Raw genomic sequence first — 15,246 nt, forward strand, 5'->3', positions numbered from 1 at the left:
GCCTTTAGAAACAGGGGCAAATCAAAAAGATTCTTGCGTGGTCATCTGGCCCCACAATCAGAAGAGAGGGTGGGAGCATGCCCTTTCTTGGAATATCTTTTTAAACCTGGAAACTCAGCTCTGCCAGGTTTTTCCCAGGGACCTGCAAGGGAGGGGTGCTCTAGAATCACGGACCTTGACTCTCAGGCCCTCCCCTCTGTCTGTTGCATTGCTGGTTGCTTGCCGGTGGCCTCTGTCATTGCTGTCTCCTAGACAGGCCAGGAAGATGGGTAGCCCAGGCTAGATAAGGCTTTGGGGCTCCGTGGTTGTCCAAGACTCCCAGATGAAATTTGCCAAGGGCTGTCAGGAACCGTGCAGACCAACTCCGAAACACACCTCCTCACTTGTCTCCCCACACAGTATACTTTCTAACCTCTTACAAAGCAAATAGCTTGTCTTTCAAAGAAAATCTGGGTGAACACTGTCCTTTCCCTCAGCTGCTACAAAATCAGGGCACTCCTTCCTCGCCTCATCTCAAGTTCCCCCGCCTCTGCTGATATCAAGTCCCCAAGGCTTAACTAAGGGAAGGGGTGCTTGTTTCCAAGCAGAATCCAGGTCAGAACTCTGGGTGCATGCTGTCTTGCACTGCAAAGCCTCCTTGACAATGTGAACATGTGTGTGTGGGGTGGGGTGGGGATTTTGGAAGTGAGGAGCCTCGTGCAGGGGAAGTCTATGCAGCAGCTGGGCCTGGGCTATTTGGCTTGACCTGCAGAGCTGCCCCTGACCCCATCCCCTGTTTCCAGAGGCTAAAGGAAGGAAGCCAGCTTTGCTGTGGAAGGCCAACGTTTTGCATCAGTGTCCCCCCGCCCCCAGCAGTACCTTTCCTAAGATAGTTGCAGTCAAAGGCAGTGTGGGGGGGGGGCAGTTTCAGAGTATCACTGTTGCTAAATCTTAGGAGATCTCAGCCTCTCTGTGCAGATCTCTGATGACTACTGAGGAGGAGGAGGAATCATGGCCTTAGTTTTCCTATAACCACCCACATTGTCACTTCTCAGATATGAAGAGCTGGGCATAAAAACCACACAGACAGCTGAGAGCAGTGCCACATGGCCCTCTCTCCTCGGACAGGCAGCTGGATCTGGGTCACTGCTGGAGCCAGTGTGGTCAGTGTGGTGTGCAGATGTGACCTCAGTTCCGTGAATCCTGTCAGATTTTATTTGGTTTAGAATTGTTTTCTGTAGTTTCCCCCGCATTGGTAGAGGAGGGTGGTGGTGGTGAGGGAAGTTAACAAAGATGGAGCGCTTTCTGTGAGCCAGCTCTGGGGCTGAGCAAACAGCAGCCTTCCTAGGGGACCTCACCCGTGGGAGACAGACACTGTGCCTCCCAGACAGCTGTAGGCATTGAGGAAGTGACAATCAGGCACAGTGGTGCTGTTGTGAGGCTTGTCCTCCAGGATATACCGTAAATGGGCACTCGGTGTCCAGTGGAGGGTCTGTGGCAGAGTCAGGGAAGGCTTGCCACAGGAAAGTTTGCCTCAGTTGACATTAGTTAGGAAAGAAAGAAAATTTCCCGACCATAGGAGGAACCTATGCAAAGGCCCTATCTATGGTCAAAGGGGAACAAAGCCTGTGCCAGCTGCTTATGGAGGCTGTGTGCTAGAGCAGAACATGAGGAGTGCCATGGCTGAGGGAAAAGGGGAAACTCTGATTCACACGTGGGCAGGTATCTAGCAAACCAAAGCTCATGGACTGACCGTCCTGGTCAGGTTCACACTGCTCCCACAGTAAGATGCAGGAGTCCTTGTCCCCAAGGACTCAGGGTATCTGGCTGCCCCCGGGGCTGGGAGTGGGGAGACTCAGAATAGCCAGCTTCCCCTGTCTGGGGTCGGGGGTCAAAGGGCAGGTGAAGCAATAGCAAAATCCATCTTTCCTTGGGCCTTCTACTTGTCAACCCAGGTAACCAGCAAGGAGTTTCAAGACCTTGGTCTCTGCAGCAGCAAGTGGCAACATTGTACCTGCTTTATGGCTGGCATAAGGGAAAAGGAGCAATCACGCTGCTGTAGATTGTTTATCTACAACAGCAAGGAAGGGGCCAAGGGCCAGAAGTCTTCCCTGCTTCTGCTTGAGTTGAAACTGAAAAAAAGTATCCTTGCATTAGTAGCCTCTTCCTCACACAGTAAAGGCAGAGGGGATCCCTTAGGACAAGCTGATGTCTTGTCGTCCAAAGCCTACCTGGCCTGGGTTCTAGACAAAGTTTCATTCATCACTCTGACTACAGAGTGCCAACAGCTGGCACCTGTAATGTTTGTGAGCTGCTAATGTGAGCTATGAGGAAAGCAAAACAGTCTCCAGTAACTGGGGGGGTGGGGGTGGCAGGATAGATAATGTCAGCGTGATCACACATTTGGGAGGAGCAACAGCCCAATCATTCCTTTTGGGGTTTTCCAGCCTTTCACGTCCAGGAGACAAGAGGGAGGTGGCGTGCATGCTCACCCTCACCCGGTTCTGATCAGTGAAGAGGAGGTGGGATTTTCTTGCAGCTGGTCAGTCACCGTGTTTGATTGAAGTTAATATGCTGAGACCTTAGTCCTTCTTTATATAAGATATTAAGAAATATGGAAACCTGATACCAGGGGCTGGCACCTGGCAATCCTCCCCCACCGCTGTGCATACACACTTGTGCGTACACACACATAAAAGAAAAGAAAAGAAAATTTCAGGAGTTGTCATCAAAGTGGCTACAATAAGCTGAAAATATGGGGTATATTGTTATAAAAGGTTTTATCTCCTACCAGGTATGGTGGACCATGCCTGTAATCTTTGGCACTTGGAAGGCAGAGGCAGAAAGATCTCAAGTTCAAGGCCAGCCTGGGTTCAAAAGCTTCTCATGAACTGTCTTCTAGAAACACAGAACCAAAGCCTCACTTATACAGATAAATAATTCATCTCCTCCTCTTCCTCCTCCTTCTTTCTTTTGTCCTTGAATCACTTTGTAGACCAGGCTGGCCTCAAAAAGAGATCTGCCTGCCTCTACCTCCCAGAGTGCTGGGATCACAGGAGTGCACCACCTCGCTAGGCTGCTAAAGTCACCTTCTTAGAGAAGGCAGGGTACCAAGATGTGGTGAGCCTTGAACTCTCAGGGAATGGCTGAGCGCCTTCCAGGAGAAGGTCACATCCCAGAGAGGGATGCAGGCTGCACTGTGGGCCTGAGTCAACCAGTATGTACAGACAGACCTGTCAGTTTCCAAGTTCCCTTCCAGGGTATGCTCAAGGCACTGAGAACTGTGTCATATCTCTTTGTCACAGAATCACCCATTTACTGCCTTTCACCTTTTCTTATTTATTCTTTTGTAATTAAATAACACAGAGACTCTGTAGAAAAACCAATAACAACAAGACACCCTCCCACAAGAGCACAAAGGGGAGAGAACAGTGGCAAAGATCTCATTATCCCCTCCCCACCCCATCCACTTCCACCCATCCCAGGAGCACCTTGATGGCTCTGCATCCCACCCTCTGACCCTTACCCCCACCCCTGAGCCCCTCACAACCACCTTTTTTTTTTTTTTCCACTTTTCTGCTGCTGATTCCCCTGTTGTAAGTCTTTACCTTCTGGATGGTGAAGTTTCCACTTAAAGAGACAGTGTACTGGGCGCCTGCTCTTGTGTTTGGTGTGTCATACATCTGACCCTTTGTCCAAAGAACTTACAGGCTTGCTTATCATCCTCATGCTGCACATTTAAGGCTCAGGGCTCAGACAAGTTGAGCACTAGCTCAAGGTCACAGCCACTAAAATAATTAGAAACCCATGTCCTTTCCATTCCCAAACCTGGCCACCCACCAGCCTGCCACCCTGTCTGATAGAACACCGGCTAGACAAGGGTGTTTGGGCGGAAAGCGGAGGGAGCCAGTACCTTCAAGGGGTGGGTTTGGCCTGGAAACTGAGAGCTGCCTCAATATGGAAAATTAGAAAATAGGAAGAGGAACCTAGTGAGGGTGGGGGCACCAATGGACATCACTTCTGGCTTGTGACTGCCACAGTATCCACAAGATATCCATGTGCCTTGGTGCCCCTGCTGTCAGGATTGCTCCCGAGATGCAGTGTTTGAGGGTAGCTTCTACTATGGGTGTCACGTGTGGAATCAGAGCCACCTTGCCCCTCCCCTGTGCCAACTTCCTTCCACCGAAGCAGAGGCTGAGCCCTGCCCCTCTGCTCTGTCTCCACACCCTAAATGTTCTGTCCAGAGGGAAGATTGTCAGCACCTGCCTCTCCTCCCAGCAGTGCTAATGTTGCTAATGGTTTTACTGTTCTCACAGCAGTGTGAAGTGGTGTAATGAGAACTCCATTGTTCAATACATCCTGCTAGGGGCACCATCTTGCTGCCATTAACCTTTGCCTCCCTCTCTTTCATTCCTTCCTGGTCTATAGTATTCTCTGAGTCTTGGGGGATGGATGGTCAAGACCAGACCTACGTCTACGAAGGGTATACACACCTGGAACCTGCAGGCTCACTTGGGGTCTTCAGATGGTTTTCCCTCCTTCCGTAGAAAGCAAGCAGCTGCCACTGTTCTTGGCTTCTAGACCACCACCCCCACTTCACGCTGGCTGTAGGTCTTCCACAGATCCTCCACATGTAAGCTGTGTGGCTTTGGCCAACTCATTTCACTTCTCCGTCCTTCATTTTGTTCATTAGTTACTTGAAGGTCAGAAGCATACACTTTCTTTATGGTTTTTTCTTAAGATACTGTTTGTAACTGTATGTTTTTAACTGTGTGTGGGTGTATGACCTGCGCTGTGCCTGGGAGGCCGGAGATGGCACCTCTGGAACTGGAGCTGTAAGAGGCTGCAAGCCACCAGCTGGGACTCAAACGTGGGTCCTTGGAGGAGCAGCGTGTGTTCTTGGCTAAGCTCTCCCTAGCCTCCTCCTCCTTTATTTGTTTGTTTTGTGTGGTGAGGGGCCTTGTGTGCCCCAGCATGTGTGGAGGTCATCAGACACTTTCAGGACATGGCTCTCTCCTTCCACCCTGCAGCTCCTCGGATTGAACTCACATTGTCAGGCTTGGCAGCGGCCACCTTTCCCCACTGAATCATCTCTCCACCCCCACTTGTGAGGAAGCCAAGTGATGTAAAACACAGCAAGCACTGGGCTGGGCACATTAGAAGCACTTTCTAAAGCTGTTTATTTCTTATCTGCAGTACTGGGATGGGACCTAGGGACTCACACAGGCCAAGCGGCATCTTTATCACTGAGCGGTCTCCCCCACCCACCTCCCTAGCCTTTCAGCCACCACATTCACTTAAAAGAAAAGCTAATGTAAGGGCTGGGCTGTAGCTCACATAGTACTCTAATAAAGTGCTTTCCCAGCATGCATGAAGCCCTGGGCTCAATCCTCAGTGCCACAGTGAATAGGCACAGTGACCTACGCCTGCAGTCCCAGCACTGGGGAACAGGCTCTGACATTCAAGGTCAACATCAGCTACATAGTAAGTTCAAGGCCAGATGGTCCTTTCCTTGAAGAACCCATGAAAATGGGAGAACAAAACCAACAAAAAGGCGGGGTGGGGAGAGGCTGTGGCGGGCACATGCCACATTTGAACCACTATTAAATGTGTTAAGTGGCCTCAACATACTCTGTCTCACAGGCGTGAGAGAGCGAGAGGAGTATGAGCTGGTGGGGGAGGCCAGAGGGCAACCTCAGATGCCACTCCTCAGGTGTCACCCCAGCACCATCACCACCTTTTTTTAGAACGGGCTGCACTGGCCTGGAACTAGCTGAGTAAGCCAGGCTGGGGACCACAGACCCCAGCCTGTCTTCGCCTCCTCTTACTGTGGTTGTACTCCCAAGTGGAGCTTTTTCCTATGGACTGTGGTGAGCACTTTACTGACCGAGCCGTCTCCCCAGCCCTATTTTCAGAGTTTTTCATCACTTCTAACAAAGCCCTCTGTCCATAAAAGGGCGATGTCATGCCTCTCCAGCCCTGAAAAACCTTTGTTCTACTTTCTGTCTCTATGATTTTGGCTGCTGCAGGTCCCTCATAGGTCTGGCCTCGGGCAGTAGTGTCTTGCCCTGCCTGGCTGCTTTGACTTATTACCATATCTTCATCCTTTGACAGCTGAGAAAATCTCTTTGTATGGGACTGTCATTTCCTTCATCTATCCATCCATTGATGGACATTTGAACTGCTAGTACTTCTCATCATATCACTCATATTTTTAATTAATTTATTATTATTTGTGGGTATATATATGCAGTGTGTGTGTGCGCGTGCGCGCGTGCTCTATATATATCCAGTGCACACAGTGGCCAGAGGAGGGCATCAGATCTTCTGGAACTAGAGTTAGGTGCTAAGAGTCAAATCCAAGTCCACTGCACAAACATCCAAGTGCTCTTAACTGCTAAGCTATCTCTTCAGCCCCACAACCATGTCACTTTGTAATTATTTTTTGAAGCAGGGTAGCATTAAAACAGGACACTGTTTGTTTGTTTTTTTCCTCTGAGCCCTTCCTACTCTTTTTTGTCTCATAAACTTTTTCACCCTTCTCTTTGATACGAATAACCCAAGAAAATGGCAGGCCCAAAGGAGAATCCTTGTCCCTGGGTCACAGTGAATTAAAATGTGCCTGGCTCTTAGGTGTTGCCTTGGGCAGAGAGAGTTAGGAGCCCTCAGACAGTGATGTCCTCCCTTTTTTTTTTTTTTCCGTAGGTCACGTGAGAATTTGGGAACATTAGTGGGAAAGTTTCCACATATGCTCAGTGTGTGAGCACTTGGGTGGTCTTCTCATTAAGATTTATTTTTTGTGCATGAGTATCTGCCTGCATGTATGGCTGTGTACCATTTGCATGTAGCAAATGGAGACCAGAAGAGGATGCCAGATCTCATGGAACTGGAATTAAGGATGGTTGTGAGCTTCCATGTGGGTGCTAGGAACTGAGCCCAGGCTCTCTGCAAGAGCAAGTGCCTCTGTGGGTGTCTCCTTAAGGAGCAATCTCTAGAGAGTAGAATTAGAACTTCTATGCCAGTGGAGAAAATAAAAGAAGTGAATGTTGCTCACTTGACCCAAGAGTGGGTCAAGAACAAGAAGAGATACAACTAGAAAGTATGAGGACCAGGGCTGCAGCTGAAGCTGTGTAGAGAGCTTGCCTAATGCCCACAAGGCCTTGGGTTGGCTCCTTAATAACCCCATAAAACACCAAATCTAACAGGAACAAGACCAAACACCAGTAAATCACAGTTAGTGTGAGTGGGTTAAATTCCTCCATAGAGAAAAGAAGGTCAAAGGGCACTTTTTTTTAAGAGCAAAATCTAACCATTTGTTACTCACATGATATATTTATTAAGGATACAGAAAGGAAAATGAGAAGTAGAGCAAGAGGGGGTGTTGCTATTATGCCAAGCAAATAAATGTTAATAGTTGGAAAGTGCCATGTGCCAGTGCTGACAGGCAACTTTTCTGGGGATGATCAGAGACCCCTTCTCCTTTGCTAGCCCTTGCAGGGGGTGTGGGGGGTGGTCAGAGGTTAGATGCTGTGAGCCAGCATCTTTGTAGTGTGACACTCAGTCTGGCTTTGCCTTCCTCAGTCTCTGACCACATTTGGTTTTCATTAGTCAGTGTCTTAAAAGTGATCTGGAGGCATTTGTGACCACCTGGCGCCTTGGCCAGGCCACCCTCACCTTCTTCTCTGGGCTCATTTGTGCCTGGGTCGGGGGCATGCCCTTACCTTCAGACCTTGCTGTTCCTGCTGGCTTCCTCTCTTGCCTCACCCCTGGTCTCTCTGTGGCTTCTGAGATTGGCCCCTTGTCCCCTGTTGTGTCATGAAGCCAAGGGAGCTCGGCTTGCTGCCTTGGGAGGCCCAGAACACTAGTAGCCACATTTTTGTTAGAATCTTCTGCCTCAGTAAATCTCTGGCCCTGGAGGAGGGTTTGAGCTGCAGGAAGAAACACAAAAAGCTTTGGCCAAGGTTGCTGTGTGGATTTCTCCAGGCAAGTGTGGTCCTTGGAGCATATGGGGATGTGCTGACGGGACTGCTTTTGACCCCAGGGCAGCTTGCCCTCAGAAATTTTTTCCTTTCTAGAGGCCTTTTGTCTTTTCTATGTGTTTGTTTATTTGTATTCGTTTTTACTTTTAGCAGGAGAAAAAACAAAACAAAACAAAACAAAAAACATGTAGAAAACAGTAGACACTGCCCCAGCCTGCTCACTCCAGTTTCTGTTCTCAACATAGATGGCCTCTTTTCTTTTCCTAGCCCTCAGCCATCTCTTCTCTATTTTCCTTTTGTTTCTAAATAACAGGTTTATACTGCTAGCACTTGTTTTGTTTTTTTCTTTTGATTTTGGCTTTCCTTGTCATTGTTAAGAATTTCTTGCTGTGGAGATAAGGGTTGAAGCCCTCACACTCTCTTGTGAGCACACTCATTAGTTTTTCCTCCATTTCCTAGTGTGCCCATCTCCCTCTATTCGGATAAATCACTATTCATTATTTACATTATTTCTGTGCGTGTAGTATTTGTAGCTGACCCAATTAGCATGCCATGACTGCATTTGCTTTCCCTGGGTTTCCCCAGGGTTGGCCACTGCCTCTTTCCCTCATCTTTGGCCGGGTATCTTTTGATCTTTCTTGTGCTGGGTGTGCTTGTCATTTTTTATGGGCTCAGATTCACTCTCTTTTTCTTCTTCCGGTTTTCTTTTCTTCCTTCTTTCTTTAATACTATCTACATTTGAGTTTCAAAAAAGCCAATAACACCAGCCCTGTTTTTCTTTTTAGTACTTTTATTCTTGTGATAGATAATGTTTGTTATGTTCAGATTTACAGAAAAATTGAGATGAGAAGATTCCCACACTTCCTCTAGCCTGCCAGCAGTTTCAACTCTTAGCAACTTGTTACAGTGGCCTCGTCTCAGGAGCTGACATTGATACACTGTTAACTCAAGTCAAAGTGTATTTATCCTCCCTGAGGCCTTCATCAGTTCCTTCCATCCAGGATACAGTATTACACTGAGCTGTCCTGTGTTTTAAGGCTCCCCTGGGCTGTGGCACTTTTCTGGATTTTCCTGGGTTGTGATGACCTTGACAGTTGTGATGAGTACTGGTCATGTGCTTTGTGGGATTTTGTTTTTTCTCTGGTGTCGTTCTCACTATAAACGGTAATGTTTATGGTCATTCCAAGCAAGAACACATGAGAGTATTGCTTTCCTCATGTCACATACCAGCTTCTGTTCATCAACATCATTTATCTGATGTTGGCCTTGATCGCACCTGGCTGAAGCAGTGTCTGCCAGGTCTGTTCCCCAAAGTTGTCCTATCTGTTCTCGAGGAGGGACAGTGAAGGAGTTAAAAGAGCTGTGGCTTCCCATGCAATGCAGTTTTCTGTCCTTTCTGTCTGTCTCATGATGGGAATCTGGCTGCCTACTTCATATTCTATTTGCAGTACTCCTCCATTTTGTTAGTCAAGTTTGTTCCAATTTGGACCACCGGGAACCTTCCCTGTTAGCTCCTGCACCCTTTCAGTGTGCCCCCCTCTGGGTCTGCTTTCTTTGGTTGGTTTGGTTTGGGCTCTGCTTTGATTTTTGGTTTGTCATGATTCCCCTGGCACCACAATGTTGCAACTCATCTCATCTTTTGTGCCTCAGCTCCAGAACCAGCCATTTTTCCAGAGAGCCTGCTTCTTCCTCCTGGAGAGTCATACTAAAAATAAAATTGAGGTATTAAGTGTGCTTGCTGTTGGAGCATCCTCTCTTTCAGACCCCCTAAGTGGACAGAGACAAACATGTTTTCATTTAAAATCTTTTGTTGCATTATTTGTTTATTTTGTGTGTGCATATGTGTGCAGCAGTATGTGTGGAGATCAGGGGACATCTTTTGGGACTTGTCAGTTGTGGTTCCTGAAGTTGAGCTCATGTCATCAGAGTTGGCATCAAGTACCTTACCTACCAAGCCACCTCATGGGCCCTTGTTTTCATTTTTTAATAGTAGATCTTGGTCAATTTAGAGCTTACCTTAATATATTGTAATATATAAATCCTGCTTTACCCTTTTTTCTCAGCATCTTGTATCAAATAACCTATTTAGGGGCTGAGGATGTACATCAGTTCTAGAATACTTGCTGAGCACATGTGAGACCCCAGGTTCCATTCCCAGTGCCGCAAAATGATGAGATAGAGAAGGATGAACCTGTTTTCCCCGCAGCCTTGAGACTACTGTTACACCTTACCATGTTTTTGTCCAGTCCAAAAACATTTGTGTGTAGTCCACTCGTCTTTTGCCTGTTCCTGCACCACACTATATTAAATATTAAGGCTTTATAATTCTCACAGGAATTGGTGCTTTCTTGATGACTTTCCTTTTCAAAGTTTTACTGACTTAAAAAAAAGTTATTTGTGGGGAGGGAATGCTTCTTTATCTTCTCCTTGTTGGTGGAAGCATACCTGACTTGACCACATGAGACCTAAGACTGCATGCTTGGCCCTCTTGTTCACGCAACAACCTGTTGGAGTCTGGGGGCTGCAGATAGGCCAGTAGAGCCCCAACATCCTGAAGATGGGTTCATGGAATTTCCCCTTCTTTCTTTCTTTCTTTTAAGATGTATTTTTGTCTTATGTGTATGAATGGTTGTCTGTGTGCGTATGTATAGGCCCATGTTTGTGCAGTACCCGTAGCGGCCAGAAGAGGGCATTGGATCCCCGGAGCTGGAATTCTAGATGGTTGTGAGAAGTCACGTGCTGGGAACTGAATCCAGGTTCTCTTTAGAATCAGCAAATGCTCTTAACCATTGAGCCATCTCTTCAGTTCCGCTACTGGCATTCTTGACCTCAAGAGGAAATGACTTCTCAAAACAGAAGAAAGGGTGGGAAGCTGACTGTCAAATGTGTTTGGTTAAGAGGCATTAGTATCCTGATTAATATACTCTGAATATCCTTAAGTGTCTTCTAGAAATTTGGTGTCATTTTCAAATATTCCAAGAGAATGAATGTGCTTTTACTGGGACAGCTTGGGTTTAGAGAGGCCTGGACCCTTCTCTCCTGTGGCATTCCTGAAGCTGTGTGGCACAGAAACAGAAAACAAACAACACCCCTTTTCTTCAATGGGCTAGATATTTTGGGCCCAGAAGGGCTGCTATCTCTGGCAGCTCCTCCCCTCTCCAGGCTGTGAGGATTCCAAGGAGGCCTTTTTAACTTCATTAGCCAGGAAAATATTTCTGCAGTGCACAGAAGGCACCATGACCGACCGTGTGAGCCATGAACAGAGATCCTGAGTACAGGCCTAGCATATACATGCCTCCTTTGTGTCTTTGGGGAAGCCAGGATGGAGGCCAGGAGCCACTAGCTGGTCCTCAGAAACTCAGGGAAACTCTCCTCCCAGAGTTCTGCTGTGAACCAGCCTGTAAGGCAGCTCAGTAGTTCAGCCCAGCTCTGTCTCTAAGGACAAAGGTGCCCCATCAGGACAGGAGGTGTCCTTCCTGGGCTGGGCCAGGAAGGAGTGGCTCAAACGGTCCAGATGGTCACTGAACTGAAAGCCAACCTTGTGACCTATCACTGGGACCCAGTGGGAATTTGTCATCTTGTGCCTAGGGCCTGGAATTTATTGCATACTATTTTTATGCCCTTGTCCTAGTGGGAGAAAACTCCTTACCCAGGTGTTTGGGTATCTCTTTCTTCTACTGCTAGTAGATTTTTGGGGCATCAGGGCTCTTTAAGCCTTTACTGGCTTTTGTCACCTTTTCTTGAGGGCAAAACCTTCCTGTTAAGGCACTTAAATGCAGGCACTGAGCACAGTGGCTGTGACTGTCACAGTCTTGTGAGGCCACATGTCCTTCCCATGTGGGACCCAGGCAGACCTGTCACCCCAGCAAGGAAGAGCTCACAAGCCTGACTCCATGCCCTGGGCGGCAGCCTAGGGCTTTGTAACCAGACCTGGAGGATGCAGGAGGGTTTCAGCCGCCTCAGCAGCTGATGTCTGGAGATCAATTAGAGATAATGGCTCTGCGTGGACCCAGAGAAGCCGTGTCCAAGCTTTTTCCTGGTTGTAACTGTGTTTACCTCATTAACAGGCTCACTCTCTTTTGAGGGTGGATTTGTGCTGGCTGCTTTGTTTAATGCAGAGGGACCAGCGTAGACCCTCAGCAGCCGGGTAGTTCTGTCACCCTATTCATATGGAGAGAGAGGCCCCCAGACAACCCCCACTCCCCGTGACTCCACTACTGTTGTGTGTGCTTCTGAGGAAATCTCTTCCTTGATTCACTCAGGAGTCATTTGTTCCTAATAAGTGCTGGGAGCTACTGGGCAGCAGGAAGCTGGCCGTGAAGAGCACAGCGAACCTGTCCCCCCTCGGTGCTCATAGCCTGTGGTAAATGAGTCAGGAAGAGAAAACAGGGAAGAACAAGGTGTTTGGGGCAGAGAGTTCAAATGGAGTAAGACAATATGCTTCTGAGGAAGAGATCTCTGAGGCCGTGTGAGCCAAGCCCTGACTGATGAGAACCAGCCAGCATTCTAGGCTCTTCTGTAGAGGAGTCCGCAGGAACCAAAGCCCTGGAGTAGGACTGTGGGGTGATGGGTAGGACAGAGCGAGTGAAGAGAACAGCCTGCAAAAGCAGCTCTCTCAGGGCTTGCCAACTAGGTACAAAATTTGCTGTATGCCACTTGCTGCCACTGGGGCAAAACAGGACTTGACCAGGTATGAAAGCAAGCGACAGTATCCAGTGTCCACTTTCCTTTTGGAGGGCTGCAGCTTCCCTGTCTAGGACAAGCAGCAGGTCCAGGCAGGGTCTTAGCACTTAGCAGACAGAGCCTGGTTTTCAATGTGGAGTCCCTTTTCCAAGGGAAGCAGGGTGGAGGAGTCTTGGGCACTGCTGGCTGGCATCAGACAGGAATGTCACAGGCAAATCTAGGCAAGGACCGGAACCCACCTTCCTGTCTCTCATCTCTACCACTTTTCCCACACTCCTGGCTGTTCCCCAATAACAGGACCTGGGGAGCCTTAAGCTTTGTGTTGGGGAGAGGGATGCAGTCACCACAAACACCCCCAACAGATGAGTAACACTGCAGGCCTCGCCAGCCTGAGGCCATTTAAAATGACTGTGAGGGCAAGACCTTCCTGTTAAGGCACATAAATGCAGGCACTGAACACAGTGGCTGTGGCTCTCACAGTCCTGTGTCAGGGCTAGAACCCTGCTGGGGCGGCTTTTTGCTGTCCTTCCCACTCGTGTTGAGCCCTGGATACTGTCTCCAGGAGTCCACACTCTGTGGTGATGGCGCCTGTCTGGCCATCCCTAGACAGGAGCCCTGTATCTCAGTCATGTGCTGGCAGCCCGCATAGCGAAGGGTGAGGTTCTTTGATTCCCGAAGCCAGAGGGATGGGAAGTCGTGCAGTAAGGTCTGCAGTGCCGGGTTGGCATCTGGACAGCGCTGTTCATCTTTCCTCTGTGCTGCGACCATCTTCTCCCATCCCAGGTGAGAGGAGGCTGGTGCAGCAAAACAAAAGCTTTTCCGGAAGCCTGCAGCCTCATGCTGCTGCCTCTCTAAGGAGAAGGCAAGCTGCAAAAGAGAGAACTTTTATTTGTTATTCTGTATAACGGGGAAAGAATGTACAGGTCCCAGGTAAACTAGATTTCGCCACAGGACCTCCTGTAGCTTGGGTGCCTCATCTGAACTTGCCATTGCCTTTGGGTGGTGAGATGTTCTGGCTGGAGGCAAGGAGAAAGCAAAGACACCGGAGGTCAGTTGCTTAGTACAGGAAAACTAAGGCTCCATTTCAGAATCCCTGCATAGCCGTCATGAGGTCATGTCACTGAAAGCGCATCCCCTGCATCCTAACACTGTTGTTTCCCAAGGCAGGGGAGGAGCAGGGAAAGGCTCCAATACCCTGTTTCACCAGGCAGGTCCAGGTCTGCTATTCTACCGTGGTCCTTGAACCTACCATGGGCCACACAGCAGGAGCTAGCTTGGTTTTTGCTGAACTATGACTGTCATCCGTGAGTGAAATATTATCATCACTAGTCCTCTCTCAGTTGGGGAGGCTCAGCATCTCACAGCTGTTTTGACTCAGGAGTCCTACCTTAACAGGCCATGCCATGCATCCCAGAGACCCAAACCATAGTCCAGTCCTCGGCATGCCCCTTGCTTTCAATTCTGTACTATTTTCTTCTTCTTTTTTTTATATATATATATATAATTTATTTAATTTTATGTACATTAGTGTGAAGGTGTCAGATCCTTTAGAGTTGGCATTAAAGACAGTTGTGAGCTGCCATGTGGGTGCTGGAAATTGAACCCAGGTCCCTTGGAAGAGCAGACAGTGCTCTTAACCACTGAGCCATCTCTCCAGCCCCGACTATTTTCACCTCATGGCCTCTGCCTACCATTATCCTCACTGCTGAGTGACTTCTTTTACCTAGTCTCTCAAAGTCCCCAGCCTTCCTGTGCATCTGCCATTTAAATTATCACCCTAGCCTGAGTGGCAGGTTGGGGTGTGTGGGGGACGGTGAGGGGGGAGTTGGCAGGAATTAGTTCCAGAGTGCTCCCAGTTGCTGTGGCATGGTAGCTTGTTTGGCTTGTTGCCTTTTCCAAGCTTTCTGTGGATGTACCTTGTCCATAGCAACCCATGTGCAGATGAGTATGGAGTGGACAACCCACACGGCTTCACACACCGTCCACCTCCAGTAAGCAGACCAAGAAACAGCATTGTCTATCTGGCAAAGACCCTCGTGTTCCTCCTTGTCACTGCATTGTCTATCTGGCAAAGACCTTCGTGTTCCTCCTTGTCACTGCCACAGTGAAGGTGACCACTAGCCTGACTTTTAATAGCACAGATTGGGTTTTGGCTGTCGCAGGCAACTGGAGCTCGTGCCGCTGCACACGGGCTTGTGGGCATCATCAGACTCACCATCAGTAGTTTGTTCCTTTCACTGCTCAACAGCAATAGGCTACTGTCATTCTTCTACCTGGCTGTGGTGGCAGAAGCCTGGTGGCTCTATGGTGAGGACTACTGGGAATAGCACTGCTAGGAGCACACTAGGATGGTTTTGGTTTGGTTTGGTTTTAGAGACAGGGTCTCACTATATATCGCTGGACAGCCTAGAACCTGATGTTGAATGGCTCACCTTGAACTCCACGAGGTACTTTCCTCTTCCTCCTGAGCACCGGCACTGACGGCCGCCACCGTGCCTGGGTACGGTGTGTTCTTCAGGGGCCATCTATCCATATACCCACAGGAGCAGAAGCTGTAGGGTGGGTAGGCTTGGCCTCATGGTAGAGCCTCTCCCAGGGGGCCATG

General features: G+C 48.7%; 1 protein-coding gene across 2 annotated transcripts in view; it reads left to right on the forward strand.

Annotated features, from left to right (window-relative positions):
• The window catches only part of Nol4l (nucleolar protein 4 like), a 119,958-nt gene that overhangs the window by 59,338 nt on the left and 45,374 nt on the right, over nucleotides 1–15,246 (forward strand). The gene's annotated exons all lie outside the window — the stretch shown is intronic.

This window comes from Meriones unguiculatus, chromosome 4 (genome assembly GCF_030254825.1).
Source record: "Meriones unguiculatus strain TT.TT164.6M chromosome 4, Bangor_MerUng_6.1, whole genome shotgun sequence".
NCBI lineage: Eukaryota > Metazoa > Chordata > Mammalia > Rodentia > Muridae > Meriones > Meriones unguiculatus.